Source organism: Macaca fascicularis, chromosome 8, assembly GCF_037993035.2.
Source record: "Macaca fascicularis isolate 582-1 chromosome 8, T2T-MFA8v1.1".
NCBI lineage: Eukaryota > Metazoa > Chordata > Mammalia > Primates > Cercopithecidae > Macaca > Macaca fascicularis.
The window spans coordinates 72,455,449-72,475,601 of record NC_088382.1 but is presented as its reverse complement, the minus strand read 5'-3'; the positions used below and the strand labels follow the sequence as shown (position 1 = coordinate 72,475,601).

Below are 20,153 nucleotides of genomic sequence, written 5' to 3'. Positions count from 1 at the left end.
TTTAGACACATAGATTCTCAGAAAAAACAAAAAATACTTCTTTCACCATTTTTTTCCCAAGACTGAAGGAAACACTTTACCATAATAAAGAGTGAACAAAAAATGCAAAAGACATGGGATCTAGACAATAGGAGATTCTTTATTTAAAAAAAGACAACACACGACCGGGCGCGGTGGCTCAAGCCTGTAATCCCAGCACTTTGGGAGGCCGAGACGGGCGGATCACGAGGTCAGGAGATCGAGACCATCCTGGCTAACACAGTGAAACCCTGTCTCTACTAAAAATACAAAAACTTAGCCGGGCGAGGTGGCAGGCGCCTGTAGTCCCAGCTACTCAGGAGGCTGAGGCAGGAGAATGGCGTGAACCCGGGAGGCGGAGCTTGCAGTGAGCTGAGATCCCGCCACTGCACTCCAGCCTGGGTGACAGAGCGAGACTCCGTCTCAAAAAAAAAAAAAAAAAAAAAGACAACACACACACATGCACATCACACACCCTCAAAATGATGATTGAGGGAGGTCTTCAGATGACAGCTGAAGATAGGCCTAGAGAGCCTACTCTAAACTCTCTATTTTAAGCAAGAGAGTTCTGAGAAGCATGTCTCCAAGAAGATAAAATTTATAGAAGAGCCAATGTGTTTGAACATATTTACCAATTTATACTATGGAGTAGAGTTGGAGGTTAATTGGAGACAAGAAGGTAGAAAACAAATAAATGAAAAGGTATGACTATAAGAATGGAAATGTAGTTGCAGTACACTACATGGCTCACTTATGAATAGTTCTTACATAGTTATGTAAACACTGAAAACTGATCCATCAAAAATGATGATTTGCTTATACTGGGTAGGTAGTAGGAGGTTAATTATGAGTGGGAGGGCTTGAAACTGGTAGGGGATAATGAAAAATGTTAAATCTCTTTCAAGGTGAAAATTTACTAGTGAATTGTATGAAGCTAAAAAAGAGAAAGCAGCTAAAGCACATTTTTTAGTGATTTGAGGTAAATGACAAAATAAACAATAAGAAGGTTTGTAAATTGTTTCCTTTTGAAAGCAGAAATTAGGAATGGGAGACAGACAAGAAAATGATGTTTTTTATACGATTGTTGAACCAAATGATTGTTAAATTATGTTGATGTATCTAACTTTGATAAAAATAAAAACAATAAAATGCCATAATAGTCACCAAGAGTGTTACAGTTTTCCATGATGTAAGGCTGACACAACATTTATTCACACAAAGTGAAGCAATGCATAGATCATTTGTTGCCTTTTGTTTGAGAGTGATTGACTGATTATGCACAACATACCTTAGAATGCTTACTTAAAAAAAGCACCTGGCTGGGTAAAGCGTCTCATGACTGAATCCCAACACTTTCAGATGCCGAGGCGGGAAGATCAGTTGAGTCCAGAGACAGAGACCAGCCTGGGCAACACAGTGATACTTTGTCTCTACTGCAATTAGCCAGTTGTGGTTGTGCACACCTGTAGTCCCAGCCACCTGGGTTGCTGAGGTGGAAGGATTGCTGGAGCTCAGGAGATTGAGGATGTGGTGAGGTATGATTGCACCACTGCACTCCAGCCTGGATGACAGAGCAAGACCCTGTCTCAAAAACAAAACAAAACAAAACAAACAAACAAACACACCACCCAGGTGCAGTGCAGGTGTTATTTGATGTCTTTGTGTGATTGATCAGAAGAAACTCTGAATCTTTTTAAAGTCTGCACACCATATACGTCTAATTTTGGTGATTTGTAGGAAGAGTGTATAACAAATGGCCAATTTCATATTGCAGTAAAGCTGAAATAAATTCCTACATTTGTTTTCTGTCAATTTTACAATTGATTTTTTGGATGTTTCAGGTAAAGCCTTTAATTTCCCTTCATTGTTTTGGATGTCTGTATTTTGCAATTCTGATAACTTTCCCCTTAATGATGCAATCATTCCTACTGAGTTATATTTCAAGAAATTAATTCTTCCTGGTGTCACATTTGTAAACTTATGTTGCTAATTTTGCACTCAAACTCAAAAGGAATGCTTATCATTTCAGATAGTTCCAGCATCAATATGAGAATGATATACACGTTTCAGGGCATAGACACAGGAGTTGGTAGATAGTTATGTTGATGTATCTAACTTTGATAAAAATAAAAACAATATCAGGATTCAAAGTTCAGAGAAGTGGATGGCCTTCCAACATCAAGTATTCATTTGCAAACATTCACTGAATGACCCTCCTGAGTTGAGCACTTTTCTAGGTGCTTAAAGGATAGTGGGAGCAGATAAAGAAACAGGCAATTATTTAATATGTAAAATGATACAAAGTAAAATGAAATAAGGTAAGAGGATAAAGTGTTAAGCAATGGCATTATATATTTCATTACCTGCTTAAATGAACTTACATATGTCCGATTTCTCAAAATTGGAAAAAGTAGACATCTCCTAGGATTCAAGGTAGTAGGAAAAACTCGTAGAAAAAGTGCTATGTAATGTATAGCAACATACTGACAAAACAAGAACATGGAAACCAACAGCAAATTCCCCTGAGACCACAGAGGCGGAAATTATATTTAGTGATATGGAATATCTGAATTTGTTACTAGTAGAAAAAATCCTCTTAGAGCATGAAATCCAACAAGAATCGATTATGTAGCTGAAATATTCCATGTGAAATTTATGGCTATAGACACTTTAAAGCCACTTTCTTTTGGAAGTCTGTTTAAGGTTTAATTTGGAGGGGGAAAAAAGTTAAGGAAAACTATGAAGCTACTTTATGGCTGGGAATGGCGGCTCATGCATGTAATGCCAGCACTTTGGGAGGCTGAGTGGGGGAAATGCTTGAGCTCAGGAGTTCAAGACCAGCCTAGGAAACTTGGTAAAACCCCATTTCTACCAAAAATACAACAAATTAGCCGTGTGTAGTGGTGGGTGCCTATGGTCCTGGCTACTTGGGAGATTGCGGTGGGAGGATTGCTTGAGCCTGAGAGGTTGAGGCTGCAGTGAGCCAAGATTGTACCACTGCACTCCAGCCTTAGCAACAGAGTGAGACCCTGTCTCAACAACAACAAGAACAACAACAAAAAAGCTACCTCATCATAGGAACTACCTTTCCAAAGTACTTGTCTAGAGATCAAGTCAGACCTAGAATTTTTCACAGCTCTTCAGGGCTCTGTTTTCCTTTCCCTTTCTCTGTGTTCAGACACCTGCTTTCTGTCAGGGGAAGCAGCTCCTGGCATGGACCCCAGACTCTGGGGATAATCACAGTTGCCATCCACTGGGAGGCCAGGCACACAAATGATGCAGCACTATCATTGAACTTGGTTTATCTGAGGTTGTGGGAGAAAGTGAATATTCTCCTGCACCAGATTCTGCAAATCCAGTGTTAAGCAGCAGTATCTTCCAAAAGCAACCTGACCAAAGTGGCTCAGAAATTATGTCAACTTTGGGTCACCAGCTCCATTTTACATTGATGAGTTTCTTGCATGTTGTCAAATAGGATTTATTTTCTGAGATTCCTAAAGAATTCATAACTGATCTTTCTGCAACTACACATTAGCGCTCAAATATTGCTAATTCAGAGTTGTTGAATAAACAAAAGGGGGCAATAAAGCATTGCTAGATACAACAGAATGCAGTTAGGGAGAAGTGGCTTGGAGTAATATAGTCAAAATAAAAAAAGGAGACTCTTCCTGATTCTTCAGAAGTAAGACTGGAGAAGAATTTTCTCTTGATAGAAACCAACATCACTTATGAAACCTTTAAAACATGCTAGGCACCTTGCAGCAGGGTGAAATGCTTCGGATCCCCAGTAATTTGTATTGGTTTCCTCTCCCAGCCTGCATAAAGAAAGAACTGCTTAAGTAGAAAGAATACAATGTGAAATGTAAATAAAGGCATCTTTTAAGCCTTATTGGTATTCCCTAAGTAAAATCAGTGACTTTAGCAAATCAGATTCAAAGAGTCTTTAACCTCTTCCTTCTAACTACACTGCTGTTCCTGAGCCACACCAAGATAGAAATTCTAGGGTAGGCCCTGCTTGGTTAAACAACAACCAATTACATAGTGAATTCTTCCTAAGTTTAATTGCCAAGATATTGTTAGCACTTTGTCCTTATTCAAAACATACCTTTACCTAGAATGTATCCCAAAGTAAAGGCATAAGGTAACTGGTTGTCTTTTCTTTCTTCTTCCTGAAGTGCTGTAGTGGTTGATGCAGAAATCCAACATTTCAGTATGTTGCCATGTCTGCATGTCCCTGCTCCCTGAGTTTCAACAACTGTAGCTGTCTTCTGGGTCTTTTTTCTCTTGATGGGAGAGCAGAGGTTCTCATGATTCTCTCCCCATGAGTGCTTCATAGATTGCTGGAATGCAGGCTAAGAACTGCTTGGATTGTATATAAAAATGTATTTCAGTTTGGGAGAAATGAACTAAGGTTTATTGCCAGTATTCCAATATAATTTAAGAGAATATGGACAAGTAACCCGTCTGAACTCTAACTGCTTCACTTGACAAAAAAAAATTTAATTCAGTTAAATTTTTAACTGAATTAAAAAGTAGCAAATATTTCAAAAGGATTTTATAGGTTCTTCCAGAGACAGCCTCATGGTCTCAAAACCTGTCCCTGTTTGTCATGTTTTCCTCAGGCCTTACTAGATGTGTCCCTACAGCCAACACTTGGAACGTTCAGGAAATGCTTGCAGCTGTTCTACTGAACTCCTTCCTTATCCAGTTTCTAGAGAGAATATATTAGAGCAAATGTAATCCAGTAAATCCACTTGATTAGGTCCGATCTCCTGTTGAAAGGACGTATGTTAACATTATTGTTAAATTAATGGCTAACAGGCACATCATAGGTATTCCGTAACTCTTCTATGTGTTTAGGACTTAAAAACATTTGTTTTGCAGACCTAATAGAGAAAGCAGCTTGTCATCCATCTTCAGCTAGAGATCTGTCATCTTGGAGCTTGCCCACATTGCTTTCTGAAGTAATTATTATAATAAATTTATTTTAAAATGAATTTTAATCTTAAAAATGCTATAAGCATTCTTTATTCATGTTCCAAATGGCTTCACTTGTAATTAACGCTCCAAAAATACTTAAGAGTCATTTCTTTGAAATTTTTCATGCATGTCTATACATGTCCTTAGATTTATATATATATAGTCACATATATGTGTGTATTTCTGTACTTATGTATCTACATATATGACATGTGTGGTGTTCGGATATATACTGGTATTGATCCATGGTTCCTGTTTCATAAGCACCACAGCCCTTTTTACAGTCCTTTGTTATAATGTCGGGTGTGTTAGGACTCAAGGGCAGGCCACTGATGTCTGGCCCTCCTTTTACCTGCCCAAAGTAGGACTCTAATCTTCCGTGGACTTTCTGATTGTGGGTCTTAAGACTCTCTCATTAGAGGATCCCACCCTATTCTCTGGAAGAAGGAATACTGAAGTCATGAGGCTTCCATTAAAACCCAAGAGGACAGGGTTCCAAGAGCTTCCTGAGAGCTGAACACCTGGAGGCTGCTGGAGGGCAGGGCACCCAGGGAGGGTATGGAAGCTCTGTGTCCCTCCCCCCATACCTCACCCTATACATCTGCTCATCTGGATCCTTTGCAATATATTTTATAATAAATCAGCAAATGTAAGTAAGTGTTTCCCTGAGTTCTGTGAGCCACTACAGAAAACTGGTGAGTCTAAAGAAAGGATTATGGGAATCCCAACTTGAAGCCTGGTGGTCAGAAGTTCTGGAAGCCCAAACTTGGGACTGGGATGGCGTGAGTGGAAGACAGGTCAGTCTTAGGGACTGAGCCCTCAACCCGTGAGATCTGACACTGTCTCCAGGTAGATAATGTCAGAACTGAATTAGAGGACACCTAGCTGGTGTTCACTGCTTGGTGTGTGGGGAAAAACACCCCACATATATGGTCACAGAAGTCTTCTCCTCTATTGATGATTGCTGTAGTGTTAGAAAAAATAGAAAACACACTTAGAGAGAGTTTTCTCAATACAACATGAACATGAGCATAACTGGAACAGCCCGTGGACTGTGGCATGTGTTGTCAGTACTTCAATGAGACAAATAGTGTATGAATTCAACTCAGTGCTCATCCACTAGCTCCACCAATTTTGGATGCAAAGAAGAATCACTTAGTGTTGAACTGAATGGTAGTAATGACTCCATAAAGACACTCCAATTCCAAGTTTATAAATAATGCTACTCATAAAAAAGCATGCACACAATCAATTTGAATTCCAATTATACATCTGCAATGGGTAGAGTGTTATTTGTCTAGTTGTGTTTCACAGGAAGCTGCTCATGAACACTTTCTTTGGGACCAATCTGTGGAGCTTTCAGAAAATCAGAAATGATATTTTGAAAAAACAATAAATGCAATGCTTTTACGTATTTATCATGAGGAAAGAAGCACTTCCCTGGCAGGCAGGGGCAGCCATGTGGAGAAGTAGAGGTCTCTGCTAGACCAGTGGTTCTAGAATTTAGCCCAGAAGCAGTAGCATCAACAAATTCAAATTCTGTTAAAAGTACAGATGCCCAGGCTTTACTCCAGATTTATAGAAGGAAAGTCTGGGGGTGGGGCCCAGTCCTTTTATTTTGCAAGCCATTGAGGCCCTTTGGCTGCATGCTGAAGTATGAAAACCCCGTGTTGTGTTTTCAATAAGAAACAGCTGATGCCTTTTACAGTTGACATGTGAGATTCATCTTATGTTGGTTTTGGGGGGGTGAAAAAAACTACATTTAATGATGTTCAAAATGACATCCTTTCTAACAAATGATGTGCTGGTGGGTATGATTTCGTGGTTCGGCAATATCAGCACTGCGAGAGAAGGTTGCACTAGAGTCAGCTCAGCGGGTGACCTGTTCTATTTATGAGCATCGCTGTTGTCTGTATTTCTTCCAGACAGGTGTTTCATTTAACCTAGCTTGGTTGTCATTAACCTTCAAAGGAAGAAACTCAACTTTTCCCACATGTGGTCGTTGTTTAACTCAGACCCGGGCTTCCTGTGCATGCTCACTGGAACATACGTAGGGAACAAGCCTAGCCAGGGGCAGAGCTCTCGTCTCGTGCCCGTAGTGCTTAATAAAAAGTGGGAGATCTCAGGCAGGAAGATCATCAGACAATGGAGAGAGACTCAGAAAATTCAGTAGCTGGGAAGAGCTCAGCCTACCCTCCTTGTTTTTATGAAGTTGCCATGGTAATGTTGCATCTGAAGTCAGCTGGAGACAATCACAGAAAGGGACTTGCAGTGCCCTCCGTGGACCCCACATTCTCCCTCGTGTTCCAGTTCCAGTTTGCTGTCTTTGTTTCATGTCTAGCAACTTGCAAGTCTGGATGATATTCCAGGATAAGTATTATCACAACTTTGTTTTCCATAATTCCATGGTAGATGAGTTCTGTTAATATTTACTCAGAGTCTGAAAAAACGTTTTAAAAATTCAGGTTTAATTCCCATTCCTGTAAATATCATACAAATGACCAATTTATACATGGGACTTTTTCTCTGTATACAGCTAACAACAAAAGATTCAAGGAAAAGGGAGAGCAATTTTACAAATGTAAGAAACTTCTAAAAGATCTATTAAGGAAGAAAGAAGCAGAAAAAAGGGGAAATCTTTCCTGGGCCTTCCAAGTAGAGAGAACTCAGTCTCCCAAATATAATTCATGTTCTTCAGAGGATGATTCTCCTGGTCCGAGCATCCTGAAGCCCTGGTTTAGGAGGTAGGGTAAGAAGATGAGCACATAAGGCCCTGCCCAGCCATGGGGCTGAGTCTGCTCCAGGCGAAACTATACATTTAGGAGACTTCTTTTTTGATGTCACCATACAGAGCCTCAATCTATGTTCTACAGTTTGCTCCACTGCAGCTGGGCCGTTCTATAAGATTATCCCCGCAGAAGGTATCGACTGTTAATAGCTCTAGTTATTACTGGTTAAAATTCCATCATTTTACATGTGTCCCCTTGAGATACTCATTCTTTAACAGAGTGCTTACTCAAAGTCACATTTTCAATGAGGCCTTTCCTAATCAAACTGTAACTTACAGCTTCCTCCCCAGACTCCTTCATTTCGTGTTTTCCGTTTCACATAAGCACATATCATCATTCCACTATTGCGTATTTTATATATGTATCTCATTTATTTCTGTTGCCTCCCCTGCACCACTAGAATGTCCGAGTATTTTGTTTGTCTGACAATAGTATCCAAGTGTCTCAAGAGTGAGTGACACAGGGCAGACACTCCAAGACTTGTTGAATGAATGAATAAAGGAATATTCTAGAAGATAATATCTACTAGGTCCAAAATATTGACTCATTAGTCCTGGAATGTAAAGTGCCAAGCCCATCAACAACATGGGATGTAGAGTGGACGTTTTCATTCCTAGTCCCTCAAATCTCACTACTCGATCCGTGTGTAAACTTAACCTACAGTGAGGGGGAGAATCCAGAAGCTGCTGGGGAAAGCTTTCTCAGTCTCAGGTTCCAGTAATAAGCCTTTTCAAAGAGTGGAATTGGAAGCAGAGTGGGATAACAATGCGATTTTAACACTTTTAATCAGACTCACATACAAAAATGTGTTCAGTATGGTGTTCATCCAGATATTGCTAAAATGCTGCAACCAACAAACCCACTAAGAAGCCATGCATTATCACAAAACAAATGCAAAATGCTGAGCCTGTCTGCCAGGTACACTAATTCTTAAAGAGATTAGCTTCCCAGCTCTATAAAAACATGGATAATTATAGCATCATGTTTATTATGCTGTAGTTAACAAAGCACACATTCACTAGAATGCAGTTTTCTCCCCTGGGGGCTTCAGGACAAGTATAGATGTTATATGTGGTATTGGATCATGAAGGTGCAAAGCTTTAGGGGACTGGGGAGGGGATGGGCGGTGAAACCAAATTACACCCTGGCATAGATGAGTGGCTTTTTTCTGCTGGGTTTTGATGTCCACTACCCTGGTACCATGAGGCTGTCCTTGACCTTCAGATAACAGTCCTTACCAGTGTGATGGTATGGTACACCTTAAATGGTCATCTCATTTCTCATAGACAACACTGACAAACAATAGTTTAATAGAGCCCCTGGCTAAAATGAGCATGTTGAAGAAAGAAAGTATCAGACTAGGAGCCTTAACCCAAAAATAGATGTCAAAGTTAGACAAAAGAACACATCTGTTGGGGGCTTGCAAAGGGATTATAAATGGCAGCATGATTCCCCAGACGTGCTGGGGTAAGGTGTATTAAGTCCTTTCTTCATTACTGTCATCTGAGGGAGCTGGGCAGTCATGATAACATTTGGCAGGAAGCAGGGCACATGGGCATGATCTAGATTTCCTATTCCCTAGGAGAGAGCATGATTTGGCACAGATGAAAGCTGGCATTCATGCCTGGGGAGTAGGTGGTGGTGTGGCTGCTCAACAGTGCAGATAATCTGGTGATTTCCCTTTCCCTGATTGAAAGTTAGTTAGTTACTTCAGACCATCTCTAGGTCATTCATCTTAAATGAAACTGTGGGTTGATTCATTTCTTCATGGCTTTAGTCAGACAAAATATATGCACCACCTACTTTGCACCAGACAGTTGGCTGGGGATACAAAAGAAAGCATGTCCCTGCCCTTGAAGAGCCCAGTCTGGTTGGGAAAACTGACATGTGATTAGCTCCTTAAAATGCAAGATGAGAGTGCTGCAATTGTGAGTTTTTAAAAAAGAAAAAGTGACACCCAGTGTGGCTTTCTACTGAGAATACAGGCAGGGAGAAACCACTATTATCGAAGTCTCAAAATAAGCATAAAGGGAATGGCTAAGGAAATATAGGCAGAATTTATTTGATGTTCTAGGGATAGATAAGTAAGTTAGTTTCAACCTATGAGACATGTTAGGTAAAGATTTAGTAGAGTGTGGGGTGTTCACAACAGGTAAAAAGGAATGGAAAGAACGTGAGACTCTTAATGTTCATAATCACCAAATATCCATGATGTACTGAAAAGACATGAGAGGTACCATTGGGTCTTTGGTGAGCTGTAGATGTGGCCAGGAGTATTTGCTGATGTGTCCCACAGAGACAGCACACATGGTTTTTAAGCTCAGGCAGTTTTTGTCTCAGGCCCCCAACTCTGGCTCTCTGAACTGCACCATCTATGGAAAGGTCGATGTGGGCAGAGAGAGAGCAAACATATGAACATTATGCAAACCAGGATTCCTGGAGTGTGGTTGCTTTTTAACGTGAATAGACTACTCATAGGGAGTGAGTTGAAGCAAAAATCTCAAAACCAGGAAGTGGGCCACACATGGTGGCTCACACCCGTAATTCCAGCACTTTGGGAGGCCAAGGCTGGCAGATGACCTGAGGTCGGGAGTTTGAGACCAGTCTGGCTAGGCTAACATGGTAAAACCCCATTTCTACTAAAAATACAAAAAATTAGCCAGGTGTGGTGGTGCACACATGTAATCCCAGCTACTTGGGAGGCTGAGGCAGAAGAGTCTCTTGAATCTAGGAGGCGGAGGTTGCAGTGAGCCAAGATCATGCCATTGCACTCTGGCTTGGGCAACAAGAGCAAAACTCCATCTCAAAAAAATAAAAAATAAATAAATAAACAAACAAACAAATAAGTAAATACCAGGAAATGCAGAGTAGAAAAAAATGACTCAATGTAATATTGTCCACATGTTCTTACCTCTTAGAGGAATTTATTTGCAGAGGAAAACAAGGAATTTTCTTTGTTGCTTTCAAAAGTAATCCCACATATCCAAGAACCAACAGCGGCAGAGTCAGTGAGTATCCCTGTGTCTGGGTGTGATTTCACATGATTTCTCAGGCAACTGCCAAGATATCAGTTCTCAGGGTCACAGGATAAAGACCTAACTTTTAAAAGTTACTTGACTATGAGTTGTAATTAAGTTCTAGTTTGCCAACACAGGTAATTGAAGTGGTGTAGGAAATATATTTATTACATCAACTTGCTAAAGATTTTGAAACGATGAGGCAGAAAAAAAGAAAAAAAAGATTCTGGTGTTTGAGTCACATTTCACACTCAACCCCTGTCTTGGACTCTCTTCCAGGAACCTAATCATCCCCCTCCTTAGTTGATTTCTTGGCTCCTAACTATATACTGTTGTTTCCTTTGTTTCTATTATAATTACAAGTCCTATGACCTTATTGTAAGGTGTCTCAAACTTTTTTGAATTGGGTGAGTATGTTTAGAGTAACCAAACTGAGTCAGTGCAAAGTCAACAGAACAGGACGGATAGCTGAGCCAGGAGAAATCTCGACTGGATGGTGCCAAAACTGGTAGGGGAAGCCTCTAGTACTGCTACCAAATATATTGTGGAGTTTTTCCTTTTTATACAATGATAACAAGAGCTCAGCTTGACACCTCTGACCTCGACTGCTCATTTTCTTCATGGGTAAAAATTTCTTAGCTCTCCAGCATGCTCTAAAAGTACAAGAAAGCACATCCGCTTAGTATTGCCTTAGTCTGTTTGGCTTCTATAACAGAATACCATATACTGGGTGGCTTATAAACAGCAGACATTTATTTCTCATGTTCTGGAGGCTGAGAAGTCCAAGATCATGGCACTGATGGATTCAGTGTCTGGTGAGGGCCTGCTGCTTGCCTCTCAGATGGTTGTCCTCCCACCTTCTCACTGTAAGCTCATATGGTGGAAGGGGGAAGGGGCACCCTAGTTCTCTGGATATCTTTTACAAGACACTAATCCCATTCAGGAGGGCTCCACCCTCATGTCCCAAACACCTTCCAAAGGTCTGCTCCCTTCTTAGTACTATCATATTCATCGTTAGGATTTCAATGTCTGAGTTTTTTGTTGTTGTTGTTGAGTGGAGCACAGGAGGAAAAAAACATTCATTCAATAACAAGCATAATGAAAAGCAGAAGGGAGCAATGTGTCAGTGAGATTTGTCAAAAATAATTTGAAGTAAAACTACAGACAGCCTCAGTGGGTTTAGAGTAAATTTTTTTGCCTTTTAAATTAAAGAAATGTCAAGTTATCCTGCAAGAAATGCCACTATGCCTTGCATCCTGATTTGCTTTCTTGAGTAGCAGATAAACAGGTTGAGTTATGGGAAGAGGACAGGATTACATTCAGCTCTAGATATGCCCATGGGAGTGTGTTCTGTACCTGCACCTCATCTGCTATGGATGATAAAGAAGAAACAGGTTGAGAGCTGCTTGTCTAGCAGAATGAAAAGGGGCCTTGTATTCAGAGGGTCCTGATTATAATTCTGCTTCTACCCCTACGGCTTCATTCAAGTTATGTAGCTTCTATATACCTCATTCTTCTTATGTATAAAATTAGGAAAATGGTATCTATCACTTAGTGGGATAAAATGATATAAAGTGTAGGCACTTAATATATTACTCAGTTCCTCACCCTTTCCCAAGTTTTCTGAATAATTACTGTGCCAGGGAGCAAGCTTGTGGTTGCAAATAACAGAAAACCATGTCATACCGGTATAGGCAACATGGAACATGTGGGCCCAATAAGTAAAAAGTTATAAAGGTCAGGTTTCAGGGAATGTAGTGTCTGCTGACTAAGAGGGGTCACCAGGGATATGTTTCTTTTCACCTCTGAACGCTGCTTTCAACAGAGGCTAACTGCCTTCCTGGTTACAAGATGGCTACCTATAGCTCTAAGAGCTATGAGCTTCTTAGAGAGAGAGGAAGGTGGAGAGAAGATTACTGGGGACAATGCCAAGTGCCAATGTTGGGCAAATAACATGAATTCTACACAGAGGGAGAAAGTAGTGGAATAGATTCAATGCTTGTCAGAAGGAACCACAAAGCCACCACAGTGACAAACTGGCATCTTAAAGTCCTTATAGAAACATTTTGTGTTACATGTATTCTACAACAAACTGTTTATATATATATATATATAAAATAATACCAAATCAGTAGGCTTTCAACTCCTGCCCCACTTTCTCCCTCCCTCTTCTTGTACTTCCCAGTGCCTATTGTTCCTATCTTTATGTCCATGTGTGTGTGTGTGTGTGTATATCAGGGGAGTAGAGAGAAACCATGAATTGGGGGCCACCCACTCTGACACAGTCTCATCACCATCTGGACTGAAAGTGTAGGAATCAGGGACAGTGTTTATCTTCTCTTTAGCACTCATCAAGTTGTTTCTTATTTTTATAAAATCACACAAATAGATTTAATGGACAAGAGAGAACTAGATAACAAAATCTCTTTTCTCTTTCTCTGTCTTTCTCTTTCTGTCTCTCTCTCTCTCTCTCTCTCTCTCTCTCTCACACACACACACACACACACACCAGACAAAACTTATTAATTCCTTCATAAGCAACCAATTTCATGTTGATATTATTAAGTCACGAGTCAGACCTAGGAAGAATCTTTAGGATTTATTTCACTCTTGACATTTCTGAAACAGTTTTGTACATAAAGCATGAACACTTCTGATTAATGTTGATTACTGGATCCTGATTGAATTGGAGAGATACACATAATAACACATTTTCTAAAACATTGCTTCTTAACTTGTCCATAGTGTTTACGAAAGGGGAAACATTCTTTATATTTCAAATATAGGAAAGTAAACTGAGGGTCAGTGAATGAACTCATAATGGTAGTAAATTCTCTGCTAATTATATAGGAATGTGTGTCCTTAAACTTTTGAAACAGTCACAAATTTTAAAAAGTTACCTTGCTGTTTCAAATGCATGCTCTATATCCATTATTATTTTATAAAGATATGGTTCATGAGGTTATCTGGTTTATTGTCCTGACTAAGGAAGACGGTTTGGTTAGCCTCAAATTCCATTTAATGTTAAATAAATATATGGTAGCCTTTGGAGTCACATAACTTATTTTTTATTTTCAACAACAGAAGAAACAGTAAACCCCACAGCAATCGTCAATCTGATTTGACTGCTCCGTTTAGAAAGCTTCAACAGAGGGGCCAGTCATTTGACTGAAGTGTTGCGTTGTTTGGCTGAGACTGAGTTGGGAAATTCTGGTGTACCTCTCAGCTGAGGACGGGAGGCTGGTTGGATGGGATTGACATGTAGTCTGTCATGAGCTCTTCTCTCTCAGTTTGGGGACTATGATGGGATTCTAGTCTAGGGACCATAAAGACTGAGGTTTTCCTCTTATAGATGCTGATGTGAGAAGATGCAGAAAAGACAGAAGCTACAGTGGGGTGGAGCAAAAACTGGGGATTAGTGCTCAGGCACAGGCTGGATTCCTGATGCTGCTTATTTAGCTGTTGCAAGTCAGGGATAAGGTGAGTAGTGGGTAGATGCAGGATGGTGGTGTCAGAGACTTTTATTGTTACTGCTGAGCTGATTGCTGTGGGCTAAGCCTCAACCAAATGGGTGGAAAGATCTGTGAAGTGGAGAGATGATCAGGGGACAGTGCTCCGCCCATTCTAACCAAGTATCCATAGGAAGGGCTGAAAACTCTCTGGGTAGTCATCTCTCACTTTTGCAGTGAAGTCCATTTTAGATCTAATGTTCCGTTGTTCTGTAATTACACAGAACCATGGCATTTTTGTTTTCTCCATCTATAAGATTTTGAGCTTTCTTCTGATGCTAAATAAACACTCCTAGATGATAATATTAGAAACTGATGTGGCTTCTGGGAGGCATGTGTCAAATATGACAAAGAAATCAAACTAGTAATCTACTATTTAAAATGTTGTCCTTTAAGTAAACAGATGAATAATATCCATAGGCAATCTAGTTCAGCCTCTACTCTAGGGCAGAAACCGAGTTCAAAATATTCTTGACTAGGCAGTAGTCAATTTCCTGCTATGACGGAAATTTTGCATTAGGGGCTCCATTTCGGGAGATTTCTAAGTTAGAAGGTACTGATTTATGTCTTTCAGCTGAACTATGGTTTTCTTTCAAATCCAAAGTCTTGTTGTTGTTGTTCTATGTAATAACCCTTGAAATATTTACATTTCTACTGTGTACTGTGTTATGTCATTGTTATTTATGTTCCTCCCAGCTCTTCCCTTTCTTATTCTAATTCTTATTCCTTTAGCCCTTCTCTCATTCCTTAGTTTCTGGGCCTTTGATTGTGAAGGTTGCCTCCTCTGCTCCACTGTAAATTATCAATGCTTCTCATAAATGAAGAATTATCAATGCTTCTCATAAATGTACCAGATACAGTCTTCCAGATGGGATCCGCTGCCATAAACCTTGGGTGTGACCCAAACATATGAGCACTAAACTGGGGGATGTTTTAAAAACCATGTTGTCACTGGTATCCTGTTAAAATGCCCAGTTATTTAATGTAAAGTGCAGCTTCCTTCCTATTTAAAAGTTTAGGGTGAGACACATATATTTTACTAATTATAGCTAGCTAGCCTTCCCTCACCCTGTGCCAGACCAGAGTCAGACTCAGATATCTCTGAATCACAGAAGAAACCATGTAATCATGGTTCTATAAAATAACCCTTAAATACTTAACTCCAATTTTTGAAACTTTAGATAGGAAAACCACTAACAACAATCTTACAAACACCTACAAAAGTTTTACCATAGATTTTGTAGCCACACCAGACCAACTTGCCTTAGCTTTCATGTAACAAAGTTGGAAGTTGTTTTTCAGTTACCATTGACTCCCAGCATGAAGGTCTTATAACCTGAGTATGCCCAGATTAACCAAGAGTACAACCATGGGTGGAAACTCAGTGCTCGACCAAGAGGCAGGGACCGAATTAAGAAGTAGACACCTGTGTGTGCCTTTATAATAGAATGATTTACATATTCTTTTGCAGGGACATGGATGGAGCTGGAGGCCATTGTCCTAAGCAAACTAACACAGGAACAGAAAACCAAATACCACATGTTTTCACTCGTAAGTGAGAGCTAAATAATGAGAACATATGGACAAGAAAAGCAAGAAGCTGGTGTACAAAACAGAAGAGAAAGAGGTGGTTACTGCATGCGATGCCTTTGTATATTTACCAAGAGCAAGAACTCCTTCTGATATCCTTTCCTTCACTTATGAAATTGCCTCTTCTACTGCCTCCTCCTCCTCCCACTACTCAATATTTGTTTCTTTTGAAATGTCAGTTTTGAAAAGGTTACAATTCACTTTTAAGTATGCATCCTTGTGTAAGCATTTGAAAAAATGTAATCAGCTCTCCTTAGGGGGTTCTGTGGCAGGATTCTTGGTACACAGTTTCCCCATTAAAACTAATCTGAGTGTAGTTGATGGCTCGCAGCAGGAATTATAAAGCTGTTGCTAATTGAAGAAATTTATATGAAATCATTTACCCTTCAAGGGTCTCTCCATGCCAACCCCTACCACAGTAGCCTCTTCAAAGAGAGTTGACAGAACAATAGATGGTTTGGTGTGGGATTTTTCTCATGGACCTTGCAGTAAAATCAATCCTGATGTGCGATTAATACAACTTTAATATGACCATATAGAGCACCAAACTAGTGGAGCTATTAAACTCGAGTACCTCACGAATTCTCTGTAGACCTGTATTCATTTATAAAATGTCAAGATGTACTCAGTAGTGAGTACAAAGTAAACAAGTAACCAACGTGGATGGGCAGAGTGCTTTTAAGAATAAAGAGTGAAAGTATCACAGCTATTCTGCTTAAAACCTTTGCTAAGAAAGCAAAACAAACTTGAAATGTTCTAAGTAGTTACCTCAGAAGGATGGGTGTGCCTGGAGATTTCAAATAATTGAAGAATGCCATGAGGGTTAATTGATGTCAGTAGTGCAAGGCTGAGGAAACCACTCACTGTGGATTGAAGGTGAGTAATTGGTTCCATCCAGGGCTATTTTCTAAGTGACCTATGCTGATTGCCATCAGCAGACAGAATTAGTTATTACTGACAATGTGTTCCTTCAGGGTCTGTTCATTTTTCAATTCACTGCCATTTGGTCGAGTTATTCCCTAAATGAATCAATCATTAATTCATAATTAGATCCAATGATAGCATAAATCTCTGTAGTGGAAAACTTTGGAGATGACAACATGAATCTTTAGATAAATCAAAGATATAGCCTGTTTGTTATTCTTAAAACCAATTACTTGCCTTAAAATCTTTCTTGGCCAAGATATATTTGCATATATATATATATATATATATACACTTTTTTTTTTTTTTTTTTGGTGGGGGGCTGACTTAGTCTGGTGACCTTTTTACTTCTTTTATCCATCTTTCCTTGTTTTTCATATACATGCATGACCAGGAATCTAGAGTAATGGATTTATCAATGCCATTAACATAGGGTCTTGTCTTCAGCTCTACATTATAGAAAATATTATATAAAAGTAATTATTGTTAATATAAGACTAGATCATTATCCTTGAGGACCAAAGCAACACAGTAAGAATTCCTCTTGGCTATGCTAAATATCTGTAAAATAGTAAGGCTGGACAAGACAGCTGTATTTCTAATTCATCCTCCTCTTCCTGAGGCTTGGAAGAACCCTGGCTCCAGGTAGCGCTACTGGCATCACAGTCAGAACTCAGTGCTTCTTACCCTTGCTCCACTGTACACTCCAAAGGAGAGCTGATGTACCTGTAAGCGTGAAACATACTTGCTGTGGGTGCATTACCTCCTTCCCCTCTCTCAATATTCAGAGCCCTGGTGTCTTCATGGTCATAAGAAATAAAGAGATCCCCCACTGTGGTACCTTGGGGGGCCCCACAATGTCCCATGCTGTGCACCCTATAGTGTAGACCTAACCATTTTCTGTCTCCTGCTCCTAAAAACATTCCAGTCCTAAACAGGTTGATTTCTGGTATACAACAGTGAAACCCAGTGGGTTATTTGATTACTCTCTTTTACAAGTTTGCCTAGTCATTCACTTTTCACTGAACTGCTTTAAAGTTTTGTGTTTATTTAGGTAAGTCATTAAAGAATATTGAGAAACATGGTCAATATTGAGAAACTTGCTCACTGTGTTATTATGGCCCAAGGTCAAGTGTTCCTCAGCTCCCTCAAGCACAGTAAAATCTTGCTTTGCTTAACAATGAGATATGTTATGAGAAATGTATTATTAGACAGTTTCGTTGTAAGAACACCACGGAGTGTACTTATACAAACCTAGATGGTATAGCCTGTTGCACATCTAGAGTATACAGTATAGTCTGCTGCTCCTAGGATACAAATCTGTGCAGCATGTTATTTTACTGAATACTGTAGGAAATTGTAATGAAGCTATGAGTATTTGTGTTATAAACATAGAAAAGGTAGAGTAAAAATACAGTATAAAAGAACAAATGGCACACCTGTATAGGGCATTTATCATGAGTGGAGCTTGCAGGACTGGAAGTTGCTCTGGTTGAGTCAGTGAGTGAGTGGTGAGTGAATGTGAAGGCCTAGGACAAGACTATACACTACTGTAGACTATAAACACTGTACACTTAGGGTACACTAAATTTATTTTAAACAGTACTTTTCTTTCTTCAGTAATAAGTTTTAGCTTACTGTAACATTTTCACTTTATAAACTTTTTAATTTTAAAAACTTTTTGACTCTTGTAATAACACTTAGCTTAAAACACAAATGCGGCCGGGCGCGGTGGCTCAAGCCTGTAATCCCAGCACTTTGGGAGGCCGAGACGGGCGGATCACGAGGCCAGGAGATCGAGAGACGATCCCGGCTAACACAGTGAAACCCCGTCTCTACTAAAAAATACAAAAAAACTAGCCGGGCGAGGTGGCGGGTGCCTGTAGTCCCAGCTACTCGGGAGGCTGAGGCAGGAGAACGGCGTAAACCCGGGAGGCGGAGCTTGCAGTGAGCTGAGATCCGGCCACTGCACTCCAGCCTGGGTGACAGAGCAAGACTCCGTCTCAAAAAAAAAAAAAAAACACAAATGCACTTTACAGCTGTAAAATAATGTCTTCTTTGTTATTTGATAATTGTTAGTATGAAATACAATATTATATTTCCTATATTTGTTTTATAAGCTTTTTCTATTTTAACTCTTTTTAACTTTGTAACCTTTTTTATTAAAAATTAAGACAAGAACACACCCATTAGCCTAGGCCTATCCAAGGTCAGGATCATCAATGTCACTATCTTCCACCTCCACATCCCGTCCCACTGGAAGGTCTTCAGGGTCAATGACACGTCATCTCCTATGATAACAAGGCCTTCTTCTGGATACCTCCTGAAGGACCTGCCTGAGGCCGTTTTACACTTACTATTTTTTAATAAGTAGAGAAGTACACTCTAAAATAGGGATAAAAAGTATAGTAAATAAATAAACTAGCAACATAGTCATGTACTATCATTATCAAGTATTTTTGCTGTACATAATTGTATTGCTGTACTTTCATATAACTGGCTGTACAGTAGGTTTGTTTACACCAGCATCACCACAAACACTTGAGTAATGCATTGTGCCATGATGTCACGATGGCTACAGTATCATTAGGTGGTAGGAATGTTTCAGCTCCATTATAAACTTATAGGACCACCATTTGTATTTGTGGGTTGCAGTTGACCAAAATGTCATTACGCAGTATATGACTATATTTAATACATGTTTTATATGTGAATATGATGAGATCTAACCTCAGAGAAAATCCTAGACTGTTGCCTTTTTAGATTCTTTGCAGACTATTCACTCTCACCTTTGTGAGAGGATTGGGGTAGCCAGGCAATTTAACTGACATTGCCATCATTGTCTGGTCCAGAAAATTCATGGCAAATCTCAACCAACACACTGAAAGCTTCTAGTCCCTCATTCCTAATGTTTTAAAAGCAATTATAGCATTTAAGAATTCAGACTTCCCTAGACTAAGAAATAAAACAATTTAGGGGGAAACTTAACTAGATCTTATCCAGGAAAAAAGTATTTGATGACATTAGCCAGAGATGTTTGTCAGTTTCTAGAATCATTCTTTCTTGAATTGGCAGCCCCTCAGTACTCTGCAGTAACGAATCTTCAGAAGTAAATGGGAAACAATATTGTAGAGAGCCAGATGCTGCAATCCAGGTCCAGATCCAAGATGCTCTTTTTGTCCATGATTCAGCTACATTACCAGCAACTAAAGCAATTCAAGATTATTTGCTGGGGGTGGAGGGGCATGGGTCCACCCGCTACATTTACCTGAATGTGAATGTGTCCTTGATCTCAGCAGTTTTCGGAAAACCATTTAAATAGGAGG

At 39.7% G+C, this 20,153-nt stretch overlaps 1 protein-coding gene and 1 long non-coding RNA gene across 4 annotated transcripts in view; one reads left to right on the top strand and one right to left on the bottom strand.

The window, feature by feature from the left end:
* Positions 1–16,485, top strand: part of LOC141407418 (uncharacterized) — a 162,284-nt gene extending 145,799 nt beyond the window's left edge. The window contains exon 2 of the long non-coding RNA XR_012416449.1: positions 15,785–16,485. This is a non-coding gene — a long non-coding RNA (uncharacterized lncRNA). The remainder of the gene's footprint in view (positions 1–15,784) is intronic.
* Positions 1–20,153, bottom strand: part of NKAIN3 (sodium/potassium transporting ATPase interacting 3) — a 731,862-nt gene that overhangs the window by 454,297 nt on the left and 257,412 nt on the right. The window lies entirely within an intron of this gene.